Source organism: Nicotiana tabacum, chromosome 3, assembly GCF_000715075.1.
Source record: "Nicotiana tabacum cultivar K326 chromosome 3, ASM71507v2, whole genome shotgun sequence".
Lineage (NCBI taxonomy): Eukaryota > Viridiplantae > Streptophyta > Magnoliopsida > Solanales > Solanaceae > Nicotiana > Nicotiana tabacum.
Window position 1 is genome coordinate 183411177 of NC_134082.1, and position 25282 is coordinate 183436458.

Genomic DNA, 25282 nt, shown 5'->3' on the forward strand with positions numbered 1-25282 from the left:
TCTCTCTTGGGGATGACCTGTGGCCCAAGCCTCACGTCCCCGCCTACATCCCTCGACTCCGCGCTAAGCTTGCATTCCAGGTACTCTGTCTTAGACTTGCTCAATTTGAAACCCTTAGACACGAGAATCTATCTCCAAACCTCCAATCTCTCATTAACACTGGCCCTCGTCTCGTCAATTAGAATTATGTCGTCAGCAAATAACATACACCATGGCACCTCCCCTTGAATATGGTGTGTCAAAGTATCCATCACCAAGGCAAATAAGAACGGGCTAAGCGCTGAGCCTTGGTGTAATCCCATAACAACCAGAAAATGCTCCAAGTCATCTCCCACCGTCCTAACCTTAGTCTTAGCTCTATCGTATATGGGCTACCGACACGCCCTTCGCCTCAAGACATCTCCAGAGCACCTCCCTAGGAACCTTATCATACACTTTCTCCAAGTCAATAAACACCATGTGTAGATCCTTCTTCTTATCCATGTACTATTCCACCAACCTCCTAATAAGGTGGACAACTTCCGTAGTGGAGCGGACCGGCATGAACCCAAACTGATTATCAGATATAGACGTCGTCTTCCTCACCCTCACCTCCACCACCCTCTCCCAGACTTTCATGGTATGGCTAAGTAACTTGATACCCCTATAATTGTTACAATACTGGATATCACCTTTGTTCTTGTACAACGATACCACTGTACTCGACCTCCATTCCTTCGGCATGCTCTTTGTCCTAAAAATTACATTGAACAATCCAGTCAGCCATTCCAATCCTGCTCTACCCACACACTTCCAAAACTCAACCGGAATTTCATCTGTCCCGGTCGCTCTACCCCTACTCATATTATGCAACACCCCCATGACCTCATCTACCTTAATGTGCCTACAATACCTAAAATCTCGGGGACTCTTCAAATGCCCCAAGTCCCCTAGCGCTATATCCCGGGCCCCCTCCTCATTCAAAAGACAGTAAAAGTACGTTTGTCATCTTTGCTTAATCTGGGACTCTCCCATCAATACTCTACCATCCTCATCTTTGATTCACCTTAATTGGTCCAGATCCCGGGCCTTCCTCTCCCTCGCTTTAGCCAGCCGAAACAACTTCCTTTCCCGCCTTTCTCCCATAATTCCTCGTATAGACGGCTAAACACTTATATATATAATGCATGGAATGATGGAGCTCGTTAACTAACACGGGGTATCTAGTTGTCTTCACTGTTACTTCTTATATATCACACGTTTCTTACGAAATTCGGATTCGATATTCATTTCAAGTGCAATTTTCTTGGCAGAAATTATAGCAGTTGCAAATTCTTCTTCTCTATACTTGTTAAAGAAAGAAATCGAACTTTTCACTTCACATAACCTTTTTTGAAAACTTATATATAACCTATTAGGCGTAACAAAAAATAGGGCCTCCACAAATATGGAGCCTAAGGCAGTTGCTTTACTTGCTTAATAGAAGGGTCACCCTGATTGCAGGAGTAAGAATACAATTTGTGTCGTAATTTAGTTTCATCGTATACCCGCTTAAATGTAGAGTTTCATTCCATCAAAAGCAACTTCTTTATATTGTCTTCTCTAGCATTCATGAGTCCAATCACTTGAAAAATAAATAAAATAATATGTGGACTTGACATTGTAAATGGTAATAAAGAGAGAAAAAAAGGAAGTAAATTACGAAAACACTTTGATGGTCCATAAATAGATTAATATATGTCTCAATTTATATGATCATGAGAATATATCTCTTTTAGTTTGTTTTGAAAGACTGCCCTTTGGTATTCAAAAACTATTTAGTTTTATTATTTTTAGCGACGTGATTTAATTTATTGAGACTCATTTAATATAAAATTTTTTATTTTTATTAGAAGTGAGAAATATGAAATGACATCTAAACATTTCTATACCACCTCTGATATAGTTGTTGTTAGTAATTAAAAGCAAACTTGATGGTTTGCATATATTTAACTTATGTGTCGCAACTTTTTTTATTTCTCAAGTTTAATGTCAACATTTAGCACATAATTGGGACGATATAGTATTTGAAAAAGATGAAGGTACGCATGGAGGATGAGAAAGGTGGAGAAAAAGGAACAAGAGATGAACGAACATACATATAAGGAAAAAGAACCACGAAGCCCCAATAGCGAAGGAAACAACACCAATCGACAACCAAGTGAGAGTAGATTCTCTCTGGATGGAAGCAGTTCGAGCTGTGGAATTCAGTGTGGACCATAGTGAGACATTGATACCCATATGCCCCAAGAGCCTAGTCAGATGCGGAATGGACCTCTCCTCTCATCAAAGTCAAGGTATCCTCAAACCCCTCCTTACACTAACCCCAGTAACGAGATCCCAACAATATCAACACAGGGGAAGAGAAGTAATGCAAGCCCAGGGCAGGGACAAAGCATCGATGAGCAACAGCCCTCCAAACCTGAACCCTCTAATGAATTTCATAATATGGAATATTAGAGGGGCAAAAAGTGCTGAATTCAGGAGGCATTTCTCAGAGATGGTTAAAATGCATAAACCCTTAATGTTGGTTCTTCTAGAGACTAAGATGGATGACCATAAAAAGCTCACAGCGGAACTGCAATATGACTTGCATATTCAGTTCCCTGCAGTAGGCCACTCAGGAGGTATAGTGATTATGAAGGAATCCTCCCTCCAAGTAGATGAAGTAGTTGTAACATCTCAGGGCATTCATGCAATGATTAAGGTACTCCCCTCTAACCCCCCGTGGTTAATTTCTGCAATTTATGCCAGCAATATTACATAGAGGATAGGAAAACTCTTTGAGATAACTTAATTGATATATCAAAAAACTTCAAAGGGAGTTGGTTTGTAGGTGAGGACTTCAATGAAGTCTTGAAAGCTAGGGACAAATTTAGGGAAACCTCATCAATACCCAAAGGAGTAATTTATTTTGGAGTTGCATTAATAGTTGGCAGTTTGTAGATCTAGGATTTAAAGGTAGCAAATACACTTGGTCTAATAAGCGTTATAAGAATAGGTCTTGCCTCATCCTTGAAAGGATTGATAGGTGCTTTGCTAATAACCTCTGGGTAAATGAATATCCGGAGGCAAATATTACGCATCTCCCTAGGACCCACTTTGACCACTGCCCCATGCTAGTAAAACTAAACAATAGCAATCACATTCTCTCCAATAAACCCTTTAGGTTTGAATCAATATAGTGCAATCACCCACTATTCCAAAACATAATTAGGAACTCTTTCCCACCACAATCATCTCTAATCCCCTCCACCATAGTGTTCAAGGAAAATACTTTAAAATGGAACATAAATATTTTTGGTAATATCTTTCACAAAAAAAAAGAGGTTGCTTGCCAGGATAGCAAGGATTCAAAAATTCTCACACTATCCTTCTAGCCTCTTTCTCCACACTCTTGAAAACACTCTTATTGAGGAGCTTGACTCAATTCTAAGGAATGCAGAGGACTTCTGGAAACTAAAAGCTACGATAAGCTGGCTCTCAAATGGAGATGCCAACACCAAATTCCTCCATACTTATACCCTTAATAGAAGGAGGAGAAACAAAATCCTATCCCTCAAGGATGATTCAGGGAAATGGCATTATGAGCCCAAGGAGATTAAAGATTCAATTTCTAAATTTTTCCATGAGATCTACTCCACATCCCATTCCCAGTCCCAGAGGTGCACATCTACTCTTGGTATCCAGGTCCATTGCCTCTCTGACACCCAGAAAGGCATCATTGAGATACCCCTAAGGGACAGTAAAATAAAATATGCCATGTTCTTTTTCAAACCCTTCAAAGCCCCAGACCATGATAGCCTTCACCTTTTTTTCTACCAAAAATACTAGGACACAGTGGGAAAGGATGTCATCCAATTCTGCAAAAAATACTTCTCCACTTCAATAATGCACCCCTTCATGAATGAAATACTTCTTTGCCTAATCCCCAAATTCCCTCAAGAGTCCATGATTAAGAACTACATGTCCATATGTTTATGCAATACAGTGTACAAAACAGTAACCAAAATCCTTGTTAATAGAATCAAGCCTTACCTGTCCCACATTATTGGTCCTAGCCAGACCAGCTTCCTTTCTAACAGGAGAGCCTCTGACAATGCCATCATAGTACAAGAATACATCACACATTTTGGAAATATGAAAGGCAAATCTCCTAACATAATACTCAAGATTGACTTGGAAAAGGCTTTTGACAGACTGGAATGGTCCTTCATTAAAGAGACCCTACATGGCTTCAATTTCCCAAATAAAATCACCAATCTCATTATGTCAGCTCTTCCGCCATCTCCGTACTTGTTAATGGATAGCAAACAAGCCCCTTCATGCCTACCAGAGGCATCAGACAGGGTGACCCACTATCTCCATACCTTTTCATCTTGTGTATGGAAAGACTCTCTAGGGACATTGACAGGAATATTCATCAAGGAGAGTGATCCCTCATTAGCATTAGCATAAATGGCCCTAAGATATCTTATTTCTTCTTTGCCGATGATCAAACGTTGTTTTCTATAGCTAATCAGGCTAACTACAACACAATTCTTAGTACTCTCAATTCTTTCAATTTGGCTTCAGGGCAAAAGATCAATTTTAACAAGCCCAAAATTTGTTTCAGTGCTAATTTCCAACCACACCAAATGGAATCCATCTCCAGCACTCTTACCATACAAGCATCAGCCAGCTTTGGCAAATACCTTGGCTTCCCAATTTTCCATAAAAGGCCCACTCACAATGACTTCTAATTCATCATAGATAATCTCCATACAAAAATGGCAGGGTGGAAAACAAACATGCTTAATATGACTGGCAGGACTACCTTAGCAAAAGCCTCACTCAACACTATCCCCAATCATATAATGTAATACATCAAACTCCCGGCTAAAACAACCAAAGAGATTGACAAAATTCAAAGGGATTTCATTTAAGGTACCACAACTGTTAAAATAAAGATGCACCTTGTCTCCTGGGACACAGTCACAAAGACTAAGGCACAAGGTGGTCTAGGAATCCAAAAGGCTGAATTGAAAAACAGAGTCATCCACTCAGGGCTGGCATGGAGGCTCTACCTAAATCCATCATCTCTCTGGGCAAAAACCCTCATTGCAAAACATTGCAATTGGAGGACCTCCCCCCCCCCCAAAGAAATCTAAGTCAAGTACCTGGTAATGCATCCTAAAAGGATGGAAAACATGCATGAAAGCAAAAGGATGGGTTGTTCATTCAGGGAATAGAGTTAGCTTCTTCAATGACCCTTGGCTCCCCAATCTTCCTGCAATTAGGTCAATAATTGAAGGACCACTTACCAGAGAAGACATGGCTAAAATATGGCATCAATTCATAATAATGGGAATGGGGACCTTTCCACTCTCTTCCTAAGCATCCCCCAAAATATTATAAACTCCATCCAAAATACCTTCATTCCAACCTATCCTATTGTCACACCTTCTTTTTCACTCGCATCCCCGCAAATGGGCGTAAAGGGGAGTTTTTCCAATTAAAGGATGATCGAAAAAGGATTTATTATTTAATTCAAAGTCGCCACTTGGGAGATTTATGGTGTCCCAAGTCACCGGTTGAATCCCAAATCGAGGAGAATATTGACTCTGTATTACAGCCCGCGAACCAGAAATCCGGATAAGGAATTTTGTTAACCCGAGAGAAGGTGTTAGGCATTCCCGAGTTTCGTGGTTCTAGCACGGTCGCTCAACTGTCATATTTGACTTATTTATACGATTTTAATATATTTTGAACCTATGTACCAATTTTAACCTTGAACCGCTTTTATCATTTATTATTCAAAGAATTGCAACGTCGTGAGAGTGCATCTCGAATTGCGCCACATAAATGTACCCGCAATTTTCAATACGTTCTAACTTCGTTGAGATTTGGATTTGGGTCACATAAATGTGCACCCGAGTTTAGGAAGATAACATTATTAAATACGCGCCAAAAGATACTAACGCGTTGTTAATTTGAGAAAAGACGTAAGGTTTGCTATGCGGGATATCCCGAAACCTAAGTGTTTATAATAAGCACCTATTGAGGGCCCCACAATTTGAAACTTATTAGGCGAGGCACGCCTCATTTATTTTAAGGATATCCTAAAGCGACTATGGTTCTCTATTTACTTTTGTCTCTAAAGATAGAGAAAAGGCCTAATTAATTACAAGCGTGCAACGTCCCAGCTTTTGTTGTTCGAGCCAACAACTTAAGGATGACGCACCTCGACGACAATTCATACCTTCATTTTAATGACAGACATGAACTCCAAAATTCCTAAACCAATTTATCATACCCACTAACTATTACCAACTATGGGTTTTAATGAACCGATTTAATGTAAATGAGCCTTTCTTTTCCTGACTTTTAACTGATTTCAACACTAATCTACCAACAATAATTCAGGTTTTGCTTACTATCGAATTCAGAAACTGTTATTCAAACGAAGACATCCTAATATACTAGCATGATTAATGATAAAATTACTAGCGAGTAGGATGAATATTACTAGATCAGCTCATGAATTGAAATCCTATTACAAGTTCATTACCCTTTTAACCTGACATTAATCTAGATCCACCTATTACTGATGACAATCGAGTTCCTCCAAACTGATTCAACAATCCCATTTCACAAACCTATTGAACTGACTACACTTCATGCCATTCCAAGGGTTCAATTTAACAGTTCAATGTTATACAATGTTTAACAGATAACCCACCTTAAGAAACAGTTTTGATTATACACATAACTACCATCTATATAACAGGAAAACATCTAAACTACTATCAATTAAAATGCAGGCAGTCCTCAATTGAACAATAGATGTGTTCAAACATTTCATTCCAAACTTCAACGAGCTTACATCAATGTGGTTCAGGGTAGTGTACCTGGTATTGGAATACAAGAAGAAGAAAGAGAAGGGCAGGTCAGCAGCAACAACAATAACCAACAACAACCAGTAAATAGAACACCCAGTGACAGATTTGAAAACCAACAGGGTTCCAGCATACTCAATGAAATAGTACCAACACAAACCAATGCAGACCAGAAATAACAAACTCAAAAACCACTTAAAACCTCAGTGAAATCCCAGAAATTACTAGCCAGCAACACCAATGGGACAACAACAGTACTAGTTCTGATATTCAGCAGTAAAGAAAAGACCTCACTTTTCAGTTTCTTAGCTCTCAAATACTGAACCTTTTAGGATTAAAAACCAGCATGTCTTTTATTCTCAAATTACTGAACTTTTAACTGTTAAAAATCCAGCCTAGATTCTAAAAAAACTGAAAGAGAAACTGATTTTCCTCTCCAAGAACCAGCCCCCACAAACTATCTAAAAACCCCTTAAGATTTCTAGCCTTCAGATTTTCCGACCCCTTTTTCTTCTAAAGTCTGCCCAAAAGAACAGCCAGACCAGACTCTAAAAGTGTGTTAACAATGCCCTCTCTACCCTCTCCAAAAATCTCATTTTTTCTTTTCATTACTGTCCAGACCCCTCTCCTTTATAGCCAATCTCTTTATCTTTTTCCAGCTCTTAGGAGCATTTAGACCCATTAATCAAGCATTTTTCCCATGATCTTCTCTAGAACTCCACAAAGGTCTATTTTTGTCCCCCATTAACCCTTGTCTTTCCTTTATTTTATTCAATGGTTATGGGTAGTGCATACTTTAATTAAATTCCCATTAGGTCTCCCCATGCTATTAGGTTTTGTTCCCCACTAATACTAAACAATTCATTAGTTTAATGGCACTTTAGTACCCTACTGTCAGACCATTCAACTTAAACTCATTTCAAACCTTTCAAATCCCAAAATACCCTCCTAGGGTCCCTGAAATTACTGTCCTACCCAATCCCCTATACCTCATCAACTATAACCAATCTCCTTAAACAGATAACTAAGTTGATTCCTAATTAATCACCAAACTACAGCAGTTATAACCAATCCAGCCTATCAAATTACAACAGTGATTCAATCAGAATTGAAGCAGCATGAGTCAAATTATTATCAGGTTGTTCTAACATTCAAACATGTAAAACTAATCGACGACACTTATTCAATCTACTACATGAATTACAACACATACAATCAATAGCAAGTAATCAGAATCAAACAAGCACACATGTGATTCGAGTCGTGTTGATAAAACAGGGAACTTATAAACTAACAAATTACATGGCTAAATACATATATTCGACCATGCACAGAAGCAGACTCGACCAAATAAAAGGTCTGATTGGGGAAGGACAGAATCAATCGACAAAAATTGAAAAATCAATAAAACTACACTAAACAAATGAACAGATATAAACAAATACAAAAATGGAACAAAGAGGAAAGGAAAAAAAATACCTCAAGAACTTGGATACTAAACGATCCTGACTTGGACTCTGACTCGGACTTTTTGAGGTCGAACGGACCTTAATCGAGTGTTCTCAACTGAGAACACTTCGACTAAGGTCGATTAGACCCCAAATCATCCTTTAATTTGGACGGACTTCAACCTTTGATTTTCTAGGGTTCTTGGGGTTCGATTTGGGGTTCGAACGGTTCTGGTCTGATTCGAACCAAACCAACGGTGGTTTGGTGACGAAGGAGGGCAGGGAGATGTCTGGTATGAGTTTGGGGCTGGTTGGGATAGGTTTAGGTTCTGCTCGAATCTTCGATTGAAGATTCGAGAAGCTGGAGGTTGATTCGAGGCAAACGGTTAACAGATCCGTAACGAGGGTGGTCAGGGGGTGCCGTGGTGTGAGTTTGGGGTTGGTTGGGGTAGTTTCAAGTTTTACTCGAAGCTTCGATTGAAGATTCGAGAAGCTACAGGCTGATTCGAGCAAAACGGGTAAGAGATTCGTGGAGAGGTTGGTTAGGTGCTCTAGGGGTGTCAGTTTCATGGTCATCGGCATCGTTGCCGCCGGCTTTCAGGCGAAGGGGTTTCAGGGCGGCTAGGGTTTTGAGGGGTCGTATCCTAGAGAGACGACTGAACAGGTGGGGGGGGGTCTGGTTTAGGGCGCGGGGTAAGGGATTAGGGTTATATACGGAGGGGGTGGTTTAATTCCGGCCATTGGATCAATGAAGATTGACGGCTAGGATCTAGGAGATTAACCAATACGGCGTCATTTGGTTTAAGTAGGGGGTCAGTTTGAACCGGGTAACGGGTCGGTCTAGGGAATGGGTAAGTGAGACGGCTTTTGAGCCGTTGGATCATGCAGGACCAATGGCTGTGATTGATTGCCGTTGAAACGGCATCGTTCGAACGTCTGTGAGATTTGTACCGGTCTGGGCATCTGTTTGGGCCTGATTTTTGGTCAAAATATAACGGCCCAGTTCCGATTTGGTCCAATTTTCACTCTTTTCTTTTCTTTTTTCCTTTCATTTTCCAAAATTCCTAAATTAAATTGTAAAACCAAGATTATTTTAAAAAGATATTGATTAACCCTTAACAATAATTAACACACAAGATCAAATATTAATTAAAATAAAATCACACAATTAAACAATAAAAATGACAAAGCTACCAAAAATTCATATTTTTGTGATTTTCATTCTTTAAAATAGGACATGGTTTAATTAATTCAAAAATGCATAATTAAATTCTAAATATGCATGCAACATGTATTTTGGTATTTTTCAATTAATTAAAACAAGGTAAACATTCACAGACAAAAATAATTATCCAAAATGTCACGCAAAATTCTCAAAATTGTACCCAAAGGCAATTTGTTTTATTTTTCGATTTCTTTTGGAATAGTTTTCGTGAAGCAAAAATCACGTGCTCACAGCTGCCCCTCTTTGTCCGAAAACACAAAGAGTTTTTGTGCAAAGATAAAGTGAGCGGATACGAGTGATTTTTGCCCGTTGGAATACTCCGTGTGAAGCATTTATGAAAAGATTTAACCGAACCTTTGCTTCGCAGGTTTCCTACATATCCCTGGCTAAAAGGCAATCAGGTTAATATAGTTCGGGAAGTTTTGGTAGCTGGGACTACCATGGGACTGCATATTTGCTGTTACTGCTGCTGTATGTTATTGCTACTGCTTTTCGATCTCCTTATTACACCGTGCCAAAAGAAAACAAGAAGCTAGACTTAAACTAGGAATTACAAAATCTTATCTATCTCCGACTTGTTCTTGTAGTCTTCTTTCTGACTTCTGCGATAGGATTCATGCTGGGGGTATTTTGTTGTAACCCTCCACATTACTGACCTCTGATTTGATCTTGAAATGTATTCCTCTGTTCTGCAAGCAGGCTCCTGACTTCATCAACTTCAAATATAACAATCTCCATTCTCCAGGCGGGCTCCTAACTTCAACTACAACTCAAAATGTAATACCTCCATTCTCCAGGTGGGTTCCTGACTTCAACTTCAACGTGAAATGACAACAACCTCCATTCTCCAGGCGGGCTCCTGACTTCAACTATTTCGTAAAATATAATACCTTCATTCTCCAGGCGGTCTCCTGACTTCAATAAACCTTAGAATATAACACCTCCATTCTCCAGGCGGGCTCCTGACTTCATCAACTTCAAATATAACAACCTCCGTTCTAACAGGCGGGCTCCTGACTTCTTCAACTTAAAATATAACAACCTCTGTTCTACAGGCGGGCTCCTGACTTCTTCAACTTAAAATAACAAACTCCGTTCTACAGGCGGGCTCCTGACTTCTTCAACTTAAAATATAACAAACTCCGTTCTACAGGCAAGCTCTTGACTTCTTCGACTTAAGATATAACAACCTCTGTTCTACAGGCGGGCTCCTGACCTCAACAATCTCTCTTAAAAACATAACACCTCCATTTTTCAGGCAGGCTCCTGACTTCGACTACAACTCAAAAATATAACACCTCCATTTTTTAGGCGGGCTCCTGACTTCACTACTTCTTAAAGACATAACACCTCCATTCTCCAGGCGGGCTCCTGACTTCAATAAACAATTTAGAGATAATACCTCCATTTTCCAGGCGGGCTCCTGACTTCGACAATTTCTTAAAAACATAACACCTCCATTCTCCAAGTGGGTTACTGACTTCAACTTCTTCTTAAAAATATAACACATCCATTCTCCAGGCGGGTTCCTCACTTCAACTTCAACTTGAAATGACAACAACCTCCATTCTCCAGGCGGGCTCCTGACTTCAACTACAACTCAAAATGTAATACCTACATTCTCCAGGCGGGCTCCTGACTTTACTACTTCTTAAAGACATAACACCTCCATTCTCCAGGCGGGCTCCTGACTTCAATAAACAATTTAGAGATACTACCTCCATTTTCCAGGCGGGCTCCTGACTTCAACAATTTCTTAAAAACATAACACCTCCATTCTCCAGGCGGGTTCCTGACTTCAACTTCTTCTTAAAAATATAACACCTTCATTCTCCAGGCGGGCTCCTGACTTTACTACTTCATAATAATGCGTTTTATTGATGTTTCTCCTTCCTGCCTTCTAAACCATTTTCCTTCTAACTTGAAATTATCATTTTTAGAACTGCTTCCCTCTAAACTGGTGTTTCATTCCTTTGAAAACTGTTGGGGATAACACTGGTGTTTTATTCAAAATAATATGTTACTTTTCTCCTTCAAAGACTACTTCCCTTAAAGGTGGTGCTTTCCTTCCACTGGAACTACTTCCCTTAAGACTTGTGTTATCTTCCTTCCGAAATTGCTTCCTTTAAAACTTGTTTGGCCTTCTTCCGAAAACTACTGGGGATACCTTTTTTCCCAAAACTTGTGTTATCTTGCTTCTTCCCAAAGTGGGTACCGGACTTCCAGAAAATTTTCAAAATGAAAGAAAATTTTCTGCCCCAGTTTGACAATCTTTCCTGTATCATGATGTCTTTTCATCATCTATAACATTTCCTGTCCCAAAGCTTGCTGGGGATGAAATTATTCATTGGGGATGATACTCCTGCTGGCGATCATATTCTTGTTGGGGATGGTGTTCCCCCTCTTCTTTCCCTGCTCCGTGTTGTCCGACCCTCTTGGGACTTGGTCGATAATCTGCCAGGGATGCTCTTGTTTCTTGATGATTCTTTATTCACCAATTGTGCTTCCCACTTTTCTCCATACTCTCCCCAAAATTCTAGACCAATCCATCATTTGGTCTTGCAACGAACGTCTTTCTCGTTCCATTGCATTATATTTGACCCGTCCTATCCACATTGTGTTTTTGCACCATCTTGGCAACTGGTAATAAGCTCTGAAAATCCTTTCAAAAATAAACTATTGGGGAGGTAAAGTCTTTAAACCAAGAAATGAAAAGGTGATGATTTCAAAAGATAGAAAAAGAAGAAGTCTTTCTGAACAAATGTTGGGGAAAAGGAAAGAAAAGAACTTATCTGAATGATATAACCGATCCCAACGATCATGTCATGCATTCCGGATTAATCAACCCAGTCTATTTGTATCAATCAATCTTTCGGACGGCCTCATCTTACTGGGGATAAACAGGCACTCAACTCTTTTCCAAATGCGGATCCTTTCCGCCAATCTGGTCTTGTCGCCTCATAGTGCCCTTCGAGGGGTTTTCACTAATAAGACTCTCTCATTTCTCTCAACTCCCGTCGTCTTATGGTGCCTGTGAAGGTTTTCACCAATAAGACTCTCTCGTTTTATTTCTCTCAACTTACGTCGCCTTATGGTGCTTGTGGAGGTTTTAACCGATAAGACTTTCTCATTTTATTTTATTCTTTCCAGTTGGGGATTGGAGTGTTACCGATATGACTCTCTCTGTTGGGGATTCTTTTGGCTACCAATTCATTTCCAACTTATGATCCTCTTCTCTGCTGGGGATCAGAGTGTTATTCCCGACTTCCATTTGCATAACTCGGCACTTCTCGGATACTGATCGGGAGGTCTTTTTTGGACATTAATATGGGTTTTTGTGTATGTCTAAAGGGAAAGGGGTATCAAAAGGTTCAAAATAATTTTGATTGGTAAAACATTACAACTCTTGGAGTCAACTTTCTTTCCCAAAATTATAAACACAACTTCTGCCGTAGTTTTTCTTGCTTGGGGATTTTTTTTGTTTTTTGTTACACTATGACCGAGCCGTGAGGTGCCTACGTATCCTTTTTGAGGAATCAGGTCAAACGTAGTTCCCAATTCCTTTGTTTTTCTTGTGACTTTCTTTTGTCTTTACTATTATTATTTTCTCGTCTCTTTTTCTTTCATTTTCATTACTGATTCCAAAAGAAGGGTATGAAAGAATAAATAAGGCTCAAAAGGGGAAGCAAAGGTTGAAGTGTTTGGATGGAAGAACAAATTGCCTCCGTCATTTCATTCTCCGGTACCATGCCAAATGCAAACAAACAACAATTACAATTAACGGAAATCATACATAATATCTCTTAACTGTGTCAGAATTGATAGTCATGTCGACGCATTTCCCTTCGATATCTGGTAAACATAAAGCGCCATTGGACAACACTCTGGTTATAATGAATGGCCCTTGCCAATTCGGGGCGAACTTGCCCTTTACCTCCGCCTGATGTGGGAGGATGCATTTCAGCACTTGTTGGCCCGCTTTAAACTTCCGAGGACGCACCTTTTTGTTGTATGCTCTTGCCATTCTCTTTTGATATAATTGGCCATGACACACAGCTGTCAATCTCTTTTCATCAATTAAGTTCAACTACTGCAAACGGGTTTCGACCCACTCGTCATCATCAATCTCTACCTCAGCAACAATCTGAAGGGATGGAATTTCAACTACCGCCGGTATCACTGCTTCGGTTATGTATACCAACAAATAAGGAGTTGCACCTATGGAAGTACGAACAGTGGTGCGATAACCCAACAACGCAAATGGTAATTTTTCATGCCATTGCCTCGAACCTTCTACCATTCTCCGAAGTATCTTCTTTATGTTTTTGTTGGCTACATCAACTGCTCTATTCGCCTTGGGACGATATGGGGTGGAATTGCGGTGTGTAATCTTAAACTGTTGACATACCTCTTTCATCAAATTGCTGTTAAGATTAGCACCATTATCCGTGATGATCACCTTTGGGATTCCAAATCTATAGATGATATGGGAGTGAACAAAACCTACCACTGCCTTCTTGGTTACCGACTTCAAAGTTTTAGCTTCAACCCACTTAGTGAAATAATCGATGGTCACCAGAATGAACCTATGACCGTTGGTCGCTGCCAGCTCAATAGGTCCGATGACATCCATGCCCCAGGCAACAAATGGCCATGGTGCTGACATTATATGCAATTCTGTCGGTGGAGAATGAATCAGATCTCCGTGTATCTGACACTGATGGCATTTCCGCACGAAACTGATACAATCACGCTCCATAGTGAGCCAATAGTACCCTGCTCAAAGAATCTTTTTTGCCAATACATATCCGTTCATATGTGGCCCACAAACTCCAGCATGTACCTCTGTCATAATTGTCGCGGCTTGACTAGCATCTATGCATCTCAACAATCCCAAATCTGGTGTTCTTTTGTACAACACTCCTCCACTTAGGAAAAATCCATTTGGCAATTGATCAGCCAATTCTTGGGCCTTCATGGCCATCCTCGTCACATAGATGATGTCGAATTCTGTGAGTAATATCTGCCATTTTGCCAATCTCCCTGTGGGCATAGGCTTCTGGAAAATATACTTCAGTGGATCCAAGCGTGAAATGAGATAAGTAGTATATGATGACAGATAATGCTTCAATTTCTGGGCCACCCAAGTTAGGGCGCAACATGTCTTCTCGAGTTGAGTGTACTTAACCTCATAGCCTGTAAACTTCTTGCTGAGATAATAGATGGCTTGCTCCTTCCTTCCTGTAATGTCGTGTTGCCCCAGTACGCAGCCAAACGAATTCTCCAAGACCGTTAGATAAAGATTAACGATCTTCCCAGCTCAGGTGGAACCAACACAGGTGGATTTGATAAATATCCTTTGATTTGGTCAAATGCTTCCTAACATTCTGCCGTCCACTCTACCGCAGCATCTTTCTTCTGTAGCCGAAAAATGGGTTCACAAGTTGCTGTGAGTTGAGCAATAAACCTGCTAATATAATTCAACATTCCCAACAGACTCATTACTTCTGTCTTGTTCTTCGGCGGTGACAAATCTTGGATAAATTTGATCTTTGATGGGTCCAACTCAATGCCTCGCCGACTGACGATGAATCCCAACAGCTTTCCAGATGGAACACCAAATGCACATTTGGTCGGGTTGAGCTTAATATCGTACCTTCGAAGTTTTTGGAAAAACTTCCTTAGGTCTGCTACGTGGTCCTCCTGATGCTTGGATTTTATGATCACATCGTCCACGTATACCTCAATTTCTTTTTTTATCATGTCATGAAACACAGTAGTCATTGCTCTCATGTACGTTGCCCCAGCATTCTTCAAACTAAATGGCATTACCCGGTAGCAATAAGTCCCCCACGGTGTAATGAAAGCCGTCTTTTTCGCATCTTCTTCATCCATCAGAATCTGATGATACCCAGCATAGCAATCCACAAAAGACCCGATCTCACGTCCGGCGCAATTATCGATCAAGATATGGATGTTGGGTAATGGAAAGTTATCCTTTGGGCTTGCCCTGTTCAGATTGCAGTAATCGACACACACCCTGATCTTCCCATCTTTCTTCGGCACTGACACCACATTAGCCAACCAATCAGGATATCGAGTGACCCGAATACCTTTGCTTGCAGCTGCTTGGTTACTTCCTCTTTAATCTTCACACTCATGTTTGTTTTGAACTTCCTCAATTTCTGCTTGACGGGAGGGCATGCCGGGTTAATGGGCAATTTGTGAACTACTAAATCCTTGCTTAACCCTGGCATGTCATCATAAGACCATGCAAAATTGTCTTTGAACTCAATAAGTGCTTTGATTAGTTCTTCCCTGATATTCGGTGCAATGCAGATGCTTATTTTAGTTTCCCTGATATCATCTGCATCCCCTAAATTGATGGCTTCTGTGTCATTTAAGTTGGGCTTGGATTTCTCTTCAAACTGGCTTATCTCTCTATTTATCTCTTCGAAGGCTTCATCCTCATCGTATTCCGATTCATCATTATAATCGACCTCTTATACAATTAGTTCAGAATCAGACTGATTTTTTAGACTGGGTTGAAGATCTGTTGTGGATGCCATGTCATTAGAACCAATATAAAGAGAACTGTTCAGAAAGAGAAAAGAAGAAAACAAAATTAGAATAAAATAAGAAAAAAAAAGCTTTCACTTTATTAAAATACGGGATAACAGAGTTTCACACTTTGCCGAATACAAAACAAAATTGGATTACAACCCTGGAATAATCCAAAAAACCAGAAAGAAAATCCAGAGCCTACTACCAAGACTCCCTCCGGGTAGGAAGAGGAGTAGCTGTCCAATTATTAATAATGGCCCTAGGCCCCACAAACTGTATATCTGCCCTACTGGAACCTTTTCTAGCTTCTATCATGTTGACGTCGGTGAACAACCTTTCAAAGCCCTCATTAAAATCTCTATCTGGCCCAATCAGTGGTCCGAGAACTTTCGGGATCGACAACTTTCTGATACTTGCTCTGATAAATGATCTAGATAGTCGCGGGATTGGCTTGTGAAGGACCCATACTCTTTTCTTCAACTTGTGGGCCCGTCTCACATCCGCCGTTATAGGCTTGAACCCCAACCCAAAGGTATCCAGATTTTTGGGCAAAGAAACCGGCTGAACAATACCCTGAAGATCAGCCCCTAAACCTTTGCCTAGCACAAACCCGTTCTTCAACATCTCCGAGGCTACCATGACAGTTGCAGCTACTTGGGAAGTGGCACGCTTTCACCTTTGGGAACTTTGTCCACTGAAACCGTATAAAAAATCTGGTAAACCCACGGCCCCTTGTCATCGTCAGTCTCTATGAAGGGTAAGATGGCATCACTTACGGTGCTTGTATTGTCTTCCCCATGTACTACAATCTCTTGCCTATCCCACTCGAATTTGACCATCTGATGTAATGTAGAAGGCATTGCTTTGGCGGCGTGGATCCAGGGTCGCCCCAACAGAAGATTATATGACACTGCCACGTCTAACACTTGAAACTCCATGGTGAACTCGACTAGATCAATTGTTAATTCAAGTATGACGTCACCCACTGTGTCTGTACCACCACCATCAAACCCTCAAACATAGATGTTGTTCTTGTGAATCCTGTCACCATCGAACTTCAGTTTGTTCAATGTGGCCAAAGGACAGATATTGGCACTGGACCCATTATCAATCAGTACGCGAGTGACTACCAAGTCTTCACACTTCACAGTCAAATAAAGGGCTCTATTATGTTCTGTACCCTCCACGGGCAACTCATCGTCTAAAAAAGTGACCCCGTTGACCTCGAAAATCTTGTTTGCTATTTTCTCCAGATGGTTCACAGAGATCTTGTCCGGAACATGGGCTTCATTCAGAATTTTCATCAATACCCGGTGGTGCTCGTCTGAATGGATCAACAATGATAACAACGAGATCTGTGCCGGGGTCTTCCTCAACTGCTCCACAATTGAGTAATCTTGCGTCTTTATTTTCTTTAAAAATTCTTCTGCCTCTTCCTCGGTAACTGGATTCTTTGTCGCTACTGGATTGGCACTTCTTAACTCTGCGGGAGCAAAATACCTTCCCGAACGAGTTAACCCTTGTGCCTCACATATTTCCTCCACAACTTCCTTCCCCTTGTGTATTACCATTACTTGACTGTAGCTCCATGGCACAACTTTCTCGCTGATTATTGGCAATTGCATTACTGGTCTGATAACAACTGGTCATGTGCATGCCCCTTTCACGGCTACTGGCTTGCTTGATATCCCTTGCACCCTTACTTTGACCAGCTCTGGATTCTTGGCAACATCAGACGAACTCTTCTTCATCACCACCACTGGCTTGCCTTCTACCCTTTCCGACTGTACTACCGCTTTTCCACTGATCGACTTTTCTTTCAGACTGGCACGGATCATCATTACCGTTTGTGAGGGTTTCTTGAGCTTCCCTCCTTCATGCACTAGTTCGATCATGTGGGCTTCATGGTGTGCCGGCAACGGGTTCTGATTCATATTAGGTGCCTCTGGCTCCTGGACCTCGATCCTATTTGTGTCAATAAGATCTTGTACGACAGTCTTCAACTTCCAACACTTCTCAATATCATGCCCGGGAGCCCCCGAACAATATTCATAGCTTACCGAGTGGTCCAGATTTTTGGGAAGGGGATTTGGCAATTTGGGCTCCACAGGACTCAATAGGCCTAACTGCCTCAATTTGTAGAATAGAGTAGTATAGGTTTCTCCCAGCGGAGTGAATGTTCTCTGCCTCTGCACCCTTTCATTCCTGAGAGTCTAATTCCCACGGAAACCTGACCCCGAAGGATTCCTGTAGGCCCTTGTTGGTGGATATGTATTTTGTGGAGGTGGATATGTGTTTTGTGGAGGTGGATATGTATTATAGGGAGCCAACGCATGCCATTGCGGGAGAGCCGGAGACTGGGTGTAAGTTTGGGCGTGATGGACAGAGAAATGTGGCTCTTATGGTGGGTAGTAGGGTTGTGGAGGGCCGTATGGAATGTGTGGGTAATTTGAGTGATGGGGTCTAGGTTGGTAGTGAGGGGGGGACCTCTGGATCTGGACCAAGTACCTACCTCGACTGTTGCGACATCTTCCCTTTTTTTTCTTTCCGAGTGCACCTCTCGTGCCGCTCTGGATGACCTGTATGGTTGATTTAATCGCCGAATAGCTCAGGATTTTGTTGGACTTAAGTCCCTCTTCAATCATACCGCCCATTTTTACTACTTCATTGAAAGAGACCGAAGTAAGTTGGCTCCAGAGTCTGCAGAAAGTAGTCCACCATTTCCCCCTCTCTCATCGGAGGACCAACTCTTGCCGCCTGCTCTCTCCAGCGGAACTCGAATTCTCTGAAGCCTTCCCCGGGCTTCTTCTCAAGTTTCAGCAATGTGAGACGGTCAGGGACGATCTCAAGGTTGTACTAAAAGTAACCTGCGAATGCTTGTGCTAAATCGTCCCAGGTGTACCACCTGCTCTGATCCTGTCTTGTGTACCATTCCAGTGCAGAACCGCTCAGACTCTGACCAAAGTAAGGTATCAGCAGCTCGTCTTTTCCCCCTGCCCCTCTCATCTTACTGCAAAACCCTCGCAGATGTGCCATTGGATCACCGTGCCCCTCGTATAGATCAAACTTTGGCATCTTGAACCCTGTCGGCAATTGAATGTCAGGGAATGGGCACAGATCTTTGTAGGTCACACTGACTTGGTTGCCTAACCCATGGATATTCCTGAAGGACTACTCTAGACTTTTAAACTTTTGAAGCACTTCGTCTTGCTCTGGACTCTTAGCTGGCTTTTCAGTCTTTACTGGGATCTCGAAGTGAGTATTATAAGCATGAGGCTCGAGTGTTTTGAAGGTTGGTTCAAGGGGTAATATTGGTTATCGTGAGCCTGAAACAACGGCTCGCTGGATGATCTTTGCAGCGTGGCTAGTGGGGGTGCCACGAAAATAGGAACATTTGGTGGAGGAGGGTTCTGATTGGGTTGTGAAGCTTGGGGATCATAGGCATTTCTTCCCTGATAGTATTGGTGACTGGGGAAGCTTGTCGAAGGGCCAGGGGAAGGGTATTCCGGCATGTGTCCTGGTGGGAGAGTGGGAGTAACGGGAGGGTTAGGCACTTTTTGTACCCTAGCTAAGGCCAGCTACATTTCTTTCATCTCCTGTCTCATCTTATCCATTTCCTCCTTCAGCATTTGATTCTCCGTCCTTTCATCCTCGACACTTTGGTCTGAACTAGTCATGCTTTTTAGTATGGGCCCTTTGAATCTTGTTTTGGTAATGGTAATCTGCCAGAACGTTCTTTCCGACTTGTTAGCGTTAGAGTTTAACACATATTGCAATTTCACGTTGGGGATGCAATGTTCCTAGGAAGTTTAACCATTCCTAACATGTCTTTGCTTCGACAGCATGCGTCTTTCCGACTTACTTTGTTTGTGCCTCGTTTAAGTGTTTCTGAAACTTTCTTTATCTCTCTTTTTATTTTCTTTCTTTTCCTTTCTTTTATTCTCTTTGCCTTTTCTCTTTTTCTTTTTAGTGGTGGTCGAATCTTATGTGGATTGCCTACGTATCATGTCCCCTCATGAATCAGACCGCGCGTAGTTCTGCCACAAGTGCGGAGAATAAAGACACCATTTTTTGGATTTTTCAACCTGTACTAGCAAGACATTTTATTACAAGGCAAAACATTTTTTGAAAGGAAATTGACAGACTTGATACAGACTACAGACTTTATGCCAAAAGGGAAATACAAAATCCGACGGACAACAGACTCTGTAGACAAGGAAAATACAGACTCAAACTATGAATGTTTCAGAGTTTTGAATTTTGGCGCCCGCGGGGCATCATTCGGCCTCGTCGCGGGTTTAGGTGTAAGGTTCCTTTCCAGCTGTTCCAATTCATACATGATATGCTTCACAAATATCATCACCACCGAGAAGAAGGTAGTGCGGGTCATGTTTTCACACTCCCGACATTTCCTGGTAATAGCATGAGCAATAGTCAGGATCTTGTTCCTGGTTCGGTCTTTCTCTAGGAGTAGGCGTTTTGTCTGATCCCCTCTAGCCTTCAAAACCCGAGAATCATGCAGATGTTGTTTCCGTAACTGCTGTATTTCATCTTCCATCGAAGCCATCAGATTATAGCAGTGTTTACTCTCGGTTTCAAAAGCCTTGGCTTGTTTAGCCGCCTTGCTCTCTAGGGTGGTCACCTTCCTTTTTAGACTGACAATGGTCTTTTCATAATTTTTCCTTGCCTGCTATAAGTACTGTGTGCGCTCTTTCGTTCTCTTTGCCCATTGTGCTTGGAGTTGTGCTATGGTATCCTCAGATTTCTTCAAATCATCCCGGCACTCACCGATTTCCTTTTTCAATACTTTTATTAACCGCTCATCCGACCGACTCCTTTGTTATTTTTCAGCATCTCTCCTCATTTGTCGGATTTGGGCTTTCAGCGCCTCATTGTTTTGGGCCAATTTGCTCTTTTCTCCCCGATCGGCATCAACTTGCAGACTATTTTCAAATTCCAGGTCTCTAATATGTTGCCTCAGCTTGCCTATTTCTACCCTGTAACTCTCTTCTTTAGCCAACCAATACAACTGTTCTTGCGACGCCTGGACGAACTCCTGGAGATGGGGCCTTTTAGCCGGTCTCCCAAACTCGATTTCTTTCCTAAACCAAGCAAGGTATCCCGGCGAAACTTCACCCTTGGACCGATCACGTACACATGTATTGGCTGTTAAGTATTGACACTCGCTCCAAATTTGTTGGACTGCTGCTTCAGGAAACTGTCCGTTGGGCCCGATCTCGACTACTTGGCCACTAAGATCTTCACCTTTCGGAACTATTTGGCATCTCCCCAACTGTCTCAAGACTCGATATGGGGCATAGGGCTGAATACTCCGGAGTCCCATCAAAAGGAAATGGGGTCCAGTGGCTGGCATATATATGATTTCATCCGCAGACAACCATCCAAATGTCCATTCCATTTGGTCCGCAGTGACATAACGGAGGCGTGTTATCCATTCTATGACCCCTTCTGGTAAGCTGATTCCGTCAATCCTTGTAGAAAATTCCTCTATGCATGTTTTCTCTGTCGACCCATAACTCATAAATTGAGGACGACGACATAGGTGTTCAATCATCCACATCTGCAACAACACATTGCACCCCTAAAAAACGTTTCCCCTGGCTTTGCAGGCTGTGAGAGCGCGAAAGATTTCAGCTACTATCATGGGTGCGAGGGTGTTGTTGGCCTGAGTGAGTAAAGTGCTGAAAACCCCAGATACTCGTATGTCAATGTTCCCGACTTTTCTAGGAAACACCAGGAGTCCCAGAAAGGCTACCATGAATGCAAAACACCTATGTTCTTCCCACTTAAGGCGGTTTCCTTTGCTACAGATTTTGTTTTCCTGCTTGTTGAACCCCCCTATGTGGCCATATCTGTTGTATATAAACCGTAGAGTACAAAAACCAACTGCCAAGTCTGGATTTTGGACCTCCCTATTTATTTTCAAAGAGTCTAGGAACCTGTGTACGGTCACGGCTCTTGGAGCGATCATGTACTAGTGTCTCAGAGGAACCTTGGGACCCCCGATGTATCTGGCTATTTCTTCCAATGTTGGGGTAAGTTCAAAATCTGAGAAATGAAACACGTTGTGAGCCGGATCCCAAAATGCGACCAAGGCCTTTATGATATCCCCTCTAGGATTAATTTTCAGCAACCCAGTGAGGCCTCCCATGTATAGATTGACTGCGTCGCGCCCTGATTCGCCCAAGTCATCCCACCACATGTGCAACTCCAACGGGATCTTGTTCACAATTGTTACGTGTAAATTCTGACTTGTGCTCATTCTGCATATTTATTAGGGTGGTTAAGCAAAAATCATGATTCAATTGACTCAAAGATAACATGGACACTTTTCTCTTTTTTTTTCATTTAAAATATAATCCTATTTTGCCAATACAGCCTTTCAGCACCTCGGGGTCAAAGATTTTAAGGTTGCGTCGGTTAACCGGTGAAAACCTAAAAATGACCTCAGGCGTCTGTTCTTGCAAAAACAGCCTTCCAGTGCCTTTTTAGGGACATTCGGCTATTTCTAGCAAAAATGGCGTCGCCCTAATTATTTTCAAATAAAATTCTAGTTCTTTTGGCTATTTTCGAAAAAAGTGAAGTTGGACCCGATGGGGGTTGCCTACGTATCTCACACCCTGTGGGAATCAAACTGGTGTAGTTCGGGTCGATAAAACAAACTTCCTTTTGAAAACCAGACTCTTTTCATTGGCAAATAAAACTATATTTTTGTTTTTTTTTCTCTTTTTTTTTCACTTTCTCAAAAAATTCGGCAGAGTTTCGACACTATTTGGACATTGTTTTTTTTTCAAAACAGGCGATTAACTCTCCTTAACCCTCATACTGCTATTTCGCTTTCCTCAAAAAGTCGGTCAGCATGCAAGTCCAAAACAAATAAATGCACAAGTAGCAAGTAAGATGCATCAGGATAGTCATTTTTATTTTTTGGTACACCTGTCCTAGACAGACCCAACCCCTTTGTTGAGCCTCCGAAGTCAAATGCACGTGATGCAAACAAACGTTCCTACTAGGGATCCGGCATGAAGCTGAGTTATTCTAGGTTCATAACCTGGGTATTTGTTCTAGACTGTGTACCCGAGCGGACAACTCAAGTCGAAGAGGGGGCTACGTACCGGGAACCAAAAGGCCATCCGGCTTAGTAACTTGTCCGGCCTCTATCTCCATACCTTTTCATCTTGTGTATGGAAAGACTCTCTAGGGACATTGATAGGAATGTCCATCAAGGAGAGTGATCCTCCATTAGTATTAGCATAAATGGCCCTAAGATATCTCATTTCTTCTTTGCCGATGATCTAACGTTGTTTTATATAGCTAATCAGGCCAACTGCAACACAATTCTTAGTACTCTCAATTCTTTCAATTTGGCTTCAAGGCAAAAGATCAATTTTAATAAGCCTAAAATTTGTTTCAGTGCTAATTGCCAACCACACCAAATGGAATCCATCTCCAGCACTCTTACCATACAAGCATCAGCCAGCTTTGGCAAATACCTTGGCTTCCCAATTTTCCATAAAAGGCCCACTCACAATGACGTCTAATTCATCATAGATAATCTCCATACAAAAATGGCAGGGTGGAAAACAAACATGCTTAATATGACTGGCAGGACTACCTTAGCAAAAGCCTCACTCAACACTATCCCCAATCATATAATGTAATACATCAAACTCCCGGCTAAAACAACCAAAGAGATTGACAAAATTCAAAGGGATTTCATTTGGGGTACCACAACTGTTAAAAGAAAGATGCACCTTGTCTCCTGGGACACAGTCACAAACACTAAGGCACAAGGTGGTCTAGGAATCCAAAAGGCTGAATTGAAAAACAGAGTCATCCACTCATGGCTGGCATGGAGGCTCTACCTGAATCCATCATCTCTCTGGGCAAAAACCCTCATTGCAAAACATTGCAATTGGAGGACCTCCCCCCCCCCAAAGAAATCTAAGTCAAGTACCTGGTAATGCATCCTAAAAGGATGGGAAACATGCATGAAAGCAAAATGATGGGTTGTTCATTCAGGGAATAGAGTCAGCTTCTTCAATGACCCTTGGCTCCCCAATCTTCCAGCAATCAGGTCAATAATTGAAGGACCACTTACCAGAGAAGACACGGCCAAAACTATGGCATCAATTCATAATAATGGGAATGGGGACCTTTCCACTCTCTTCATAAGCATCCCCCAAAACATTATAAACTCCATCCAAAATACCTTCATTCCAACCTATCCTATTGTCACACCTCCTTTTTCACCCGCGTCCCCGCAAAGGGGCGTAAAGGGAAGTTTTTACAGTTAAAGAACGATCGAAACGAGATTTATTATTTAATTCAGAGTCGCCACTTGGGAGATTTATGGTGTCCCAAGTCACCGGTTGAATCCCGAATCAAGGAGAATATTGACTCTATATTACAGTCCGCGTACCAGAAATCCGGATAAGGAATTCTGTTAACCCGAGAGAAAGTGTTAGGCATTCCCGAGTTCCGTGGTTCTAGCATGGTCGCTCAACTGTCATATTTGACTTATTTATCTGATTTTAATATATTTTGAATCTATGTACCAATTTTAACCTTGAACCGCTTTTATCATTTATTATTCAAAGAATTGCAACGTCATGAGAGTGCATCTCGAATTGCGCCACATAAATGTACCCGCAATTTTCGATACGTTCCAACTTCGTTGAGATTTGGATTTGGGTCACATAAATGTGCACCCGAGTTTAGGAAGATAACATTATTAAATACGCGCCTAAAGATACTAACATGTTGTTGTTTTGAGAAAAGTCGTAAGGTTCGCTATGCGGCATATCCCGAAACCTAAGTGTTTATCATAAGCACCTATTGAGGGCCCCACAGTTTGCAACTTATTAGGCGAGGCACACCTCATTTATTTTAAGGATATCCTAAAGCGACTATGGTTCTCTATTTACTTTTGTCTCTAAAGATAGAGAAAAGGCCTAATTAATTACAAGCGTGCAACGTCCCAGCTTTTGTTGTTCGAGCCAACAACTTAAGGATGACGCACCTCGACGACAATGCATACCTTCATTTTAATTGACAGACATGAACTCTAAAATTCCTAAACCAATTTATCATACCCACTAACTATTACCAACTATGGGTTTTAATGA